Raw genomic sequence first — 5,103 nt, forward strand, 5'->3', positions numbered from 1 at the left:
GGCTCCATAGCTCAGTGGTTAGAGCACTGGTCTTGTAAACCAGGGGCCGTGAGTTCAAGTCTCACTGGGGCCTTTGGTAATTTTTCTACATCTTCTGCTTCCAAGATTGAAAGGTGCCCTGAAAAGATTATCTGAAATTATGACTATATCATTTCCTCCACAGGCCAGAAATGTCCCTGAAATTCCACGTTCCTGTTCGCCCTTCCACGTGTTTGAGGCGGACCATTCGGAATGGCAGGAAGCAGCTGGTGAGAGTGATGTTTGGTCGGAAGAGCGAGGTGAAGCAGTATAAACTGCAGAGTGGCAGATGAACAATGGGGGAGGAGCACAAACCCCGGGCAGCCGCCGAATGCTCCCTTTTGTTGCTGTCAACAGGTTCCTGGTTACAAAGACAACACTCACTCTGAATCGGCCAGAATCAGCCCAGTGAGAGTTTCCTTCAGTCTAAAAGGACAAGGATGGGCAATGAAATTTCAAATTAAGACTGTGATTTCACAAGAAGAGCAATTGTCTTTTGCCAGTTTTACTTTTCCAAAACAAAGTCTGGGACATGCATTGTGGAGACACAGAAAGAGTCTTATTCCACCCACTGCAGAGACATCCATGTCACAAGAAGCCAGCTCTCCTGAACCCAGGGCCACCTCCCTTCGAGCCTTTCCACTTCTTGTCTGTTCCCAAGTATCCGATCGTGCCAGAGCCGAGATTCTACTTGTATTCCTGATCTTTACACTGAATTCTGACTATTTCGATGTCTCAGATCAGCTAATGACACCGAGAGCATCAGAATCAATCTCCCCGTGCCTTAAAGAAGGGAAAGGTGCCTTGCCTTATTCTGCTCAATCAGAAAGTTGATCCTTTGCTTTCCCTTGAGTCTGAATCACAAAGTGTGATGAAAGATTTACGAAGCTGGAGACTGGGTTCGCTGTTTTGTTTCCTTTCCACATTTCCAACGACCAGCTGGCAACTTTGGAGCCGCTTATAATGTTGGGGGTGGGTAGTGATGGGGTTTGGTAGTTTGATTAAGCTGATAGCAAAAATTTCTTTCAATTGACTAAGGTCAGTAAACAGATACTTTCATTTAAGGACAGTTGAAAGAGACATAGTTGCATTGACATAGCGCTTATCATCCCCAATGAGGAAGCCAGGTTACTGTGAGCAGACATGGTTTAAAACTTGACTCATTTTCCTCCGAATGTGATATAAAGTCAGGAGTCACACGATATCAGGTCACAGACGAACAGGTTTATCTGAAATCAGGAGCTTTCAGAGTGTGGCTCCTTCCTCAGGTGAAGTGGATGCATGTAATATATTCACAGCAAAGACGCTTTCGATCATAATCTGAAATTGATTTCATAAAGAGCCGCCTCCATGTTCTACCAAACATTAAAAATGAAACACATGTCAAAGGCAATAAAGCCTCACACAGGATTCGAACCTGCAACTTCTTGCACTGACGACATCTAGCTGAAGTGACAATCAGACCACGAGACTAATGACCCAGTCTGATGAAGTCCCACTTAACAATAAATCAGATGCCACTCACGCAGTGGTAGTGTCCCTACCTCAGATGTGGGCGACCAGAGGCGAAGCTCTAGCTGCTCCAGAGGTGTGTTATAACATATCTGAACATGTTGATTGGACAATTATTCCCCATTGCTTCAGGCAGTGAAAACCACAAAGAGCATCTTCTCGTTCTGTCTCCCTGTTCCTGGGACGGTTCTATTTGTCCCTTCCGCTGGGACAGGGTTCACCCCATTGGCAGATGCATCAAATAATTTCCCTCCATGGGCAGGTAGTGCTGGAAGATGGTATATGCTCTACCGCTCCCTTTCAAGCACTGGAAGAGGGATGGAGCAGAGCTGTGGAATCAGGCTTCTGCAGCAAGTAATAAATGACAATTTGAACTTCTGTCGAATGACATTTATCAGAGACGGACAGAAGCTTGGAGAGCTGCTGTGAAAGAGAGAAGACAAAACTGGAGATTAGTCCCTTCAACAACTTAAAAGGGGATCTTTCTTTGCAGCCTGTTTGGTGTTCAAAATTTGTCTGCACACAACAACCCTGCAAATAACACCTTTGCAATGCGGGAGTCTTTTCCTTTGCTGCATCCAGAGCAGGAGTTAATGTCTGACACCAACAGTCCCAGATTAACAGAACCTGAGTGAAACACTCACTCACTGATGGACGTCCCCAACGGTCCTGAGTTGCGGGGCTGCAGACAGTACAATGCAGAAGGGAGGGTTCAAAATGAGCCATTGTTTCTCTCCCACCGCTCCCTCTCAGAGACAGGGAGAGTGATGTCATCAATCCATGGCCATTCAGTCCATCAAGCCACAGTGTCCCAAAACCACTTGTATTTCTCAGTGATATATCTCCCTAATGGTGGTGTCTGCACCATAATGCTCACAGAACCCCTACAAAGTGGAAACAGATCCTGCATCCCAACAAGTCCACACTGCACCTCAAAGCATCCCACCAACCCCACTCCTCCCATAACCCACGCATCGCCAAACACTACGGGGAACTTAGCCCGGCCAGTCCACTGAACCTGCACATCTCTGGACTGTGGGAGGAAACGAGAACAACTTCAGGAAGCCGGAAGAGTTTGCAAACTCCACATAGACTATCTCCGGAAGGCAGAATTGAAGCAGGGTCTGTGGCGCTGTGAGGCAGCAGTGCTAACCACTGAACCATTGTGCCTTCCCATGCTGTCTCACACTGCTGATCCTCCAAATATTCACATCTGAAACGGCATGGGGTATTACTGGCAGAAATGAAAAAATAGCTGCACTTGATGTGCTTCAACTTCCTCAGTTTATTCCCATCTCAGATAAGAGGTTTTACAGTTCAGTTTAGGGCAGACAACAGAGAAAGCAGAAGACCTTCATAAGTATGTCACCTCCCCTCTGCAAGCTTGGCCAGTGTATCAATATGAGATATTTATTTCAGGCACATGAAGCTATGGGAAACAGAGAACTGATCAAAACACAGGATGCGGGACAGAGCGCAATATGCCTGTAGCAAAAGGCAGAGAATGGTTTCGAGTTTTCGATCTCTGGAGTATGGGCCCAGCATGCTCCCGCTGCATCACTCTGTTGCTCTAGCTCATGACTTTTTCAACAAGTATTTAGCTTTTCAACTGTTGTGTGGCATGTACCTGAAAGAATGATGTCAAAAGATCTTCACTGTTGTTCTGTAATCTTCTGTGGCTTAGGCATGTCACCTTTGTGTAAGTATTACCTTTGTCTAAGTTCCCACATTCTGTTGGTCGAGCTGTCATTCCACTCAGAATCACAAAATTTGTCAAAATGCAGACGGAGACCATGTAGCTCGCCTTAGCTGTGGGTGCGTCGGGTCTCCACAATAAGTACATGAGTGTCTGTTTTAATATCACTCTCCTGCCTTCTACCTGTAACTCTGCACATTGTGGCTTTTCACAGAACCATCAAATTCCATTTTGTGTGGCATGAATCTGCCTCTTTGTTGCAGTCAGGCAGGGATTTACAGGTCCACTTAGTTGTTGTATAAAAATGTGCTATGTCATGTAATTCTTACTTCTTTTCGTCATGACTTTACACCTCTGCCTAATTGATCTCGATCTTTACAGGCATGTGAGCATTTTTATCCTGGGAGTTCTCCTGTTCATACCATTCACAACTTGGAAAGCTTTACTCAGACCAGTTTACTGTTCTCCAAGAAGAACTATATCAACTTTCCAATCTATCTTTCTTGATGACATTCTTCACACGCGTCAGTGTTCACGCAAACCTGTTCAGCACTGTCTCCAGTCACTTTGCCTCACAGCTTCCTGAACTTTCACACATACATAATTGACCATTAATTAAGGGTAGAATTCATTCTGATGATTGGCCTTGGACCTAACTGTCAACTTTTCTCCTTCTCCTCTGCTGCCTGACCTGCTGCATTCCTCCAGTTCCACACTGCAACAATTCTGTCTCCAGTGTTTGCAGTTCGTGCGATCTCCAGAATCATTCAGATTGCGGAGCACACATTCGGAAACACTCTTGTGCTTTGAACAAGTGTTTCTCTGTGCTGGGTTCACAATGACGTTAGAGCAGCTTCGTTTCTCACAAAGCTGGTTGAGTGATTCAGTGAATGTCAAGAGAAGAAATCTGGGCTCGTCCGGGATTTGAACCCGGGATCTCTCGCATGTCAGTGGCATATTAGACCGAAAGCGAGAATCATACCCCTAGACCAACGAGCCATCGAACAGAGGAACACCTCTTTCAGAGTGAGGTACATCCCACTTTGTTCAGGGAATTCAAAGCAGCAAAGACTTTCAAGAATATTTTATTTCTCAATCTGTCTCCCTGTTCCTGAGACGGTGCTGTTTGCCTGTTCTCCTGGCACCGGGTTCTCTCTATTGAGTGAATATTATACAATTTGTTTCCAATTGGATCACAGAAAGTTTTGAAAGATTTGTGAAGCAGGAGATTCTGTTGCTGTTTTGTTTTATTTCCATGTTACCACCTTCCAAGTGAATTTTGTTTCTAAAGTTTTGTTGCAATCTTCAGGCTTCATCATGCCTGGGGCTGAGGGAATTCAGATTTGTGGAGATATTCAAAAGGCCAGGATTGTTCTGTTTCAAGCAAAGAGGGTCAAATGGAGATTTCATGGCAGTAGACAATGAGAAACTGTTTCCACAGGTGAGGATCAGTAAACAGGTAAATAGGATTTTAGAACATGAAGCATAAAGAGAACTGCACTTAGAGAGGACTTTTCACCACCAGTGAAGATGTCTGTTGACTACATGTAGGGCTTGTTTAAAACTTGCTTCCTTCTTCCCCGTGCACAATGTATTCACTGCAAACACTCTCAGGGATCTCAGTCTGAAATTGATCTCATTGAAATCAGACCTCATCATTTTGATGTGTTTTGAGCTGCTTCCCATAAGTCCATGCAAATGAAATAAATATCTCATATTGATGCATGGGCCAAGTTTACGCAAATGAGGTGACACGTGTCTGAAGGCCTGAATGGCCTCCTCATGTTCTGTCTCGGCCTGCGATGGTCTGATTTGTTAAACCAGTTCTCTGAGATCGCAGGAATAAAGTGCTGAATTTGAAAAACATCAGCTGTAGT

The 5,103-nt window shown here is 44.8% G+C and overlaps 2 non-coding genes across 2 annotated transcripts; one reads left to right on the forward strand and one right to left on the reverse strand.

The window, feature by feature from the left end:
- Positions 1-73, forward strand: trnat-ugu (transfer RNA threonine (anticodon UGU)). The gene has a single exon. It is a non-coding gene; the product is annotated as a tRNA-Thr (tRNA).
- A 4,062-nt stretch (positions 74-4,135) lies between these two features.
- On the reverse strand, positions 4,136-4,225 carry trnar-ucg (transfer RNA arginine (anticodon UCG)). Its single transcript is given in 2 exon segments — positions 4,136-4,171; positions 4,190-4,225. It is a non-coding gene; the product is annotated as a tRNA-Arg (tRNA).
- Positions 4,226-5,103: the final 878 nt, after the last annotated feature.

Source organism: Stegostoma tigrinum, unplaced genomic scaffold (genome assembly GCF_030684315.1).
Source record: "Stegostoma tigrinum isolate sSteTig4 unplaced genomic scaffold, sSteTig4.hap1 scaffold_89, whole genome shotgun sequence".
Taxonomy (NCBI): domain Eukaryota; kingdom Metazoa; phylum Chordata; class Chondrichthyes; order Orectolobiformes; family Stegostomatidae; genus Stegostoma; species Stegostoma tigrinum.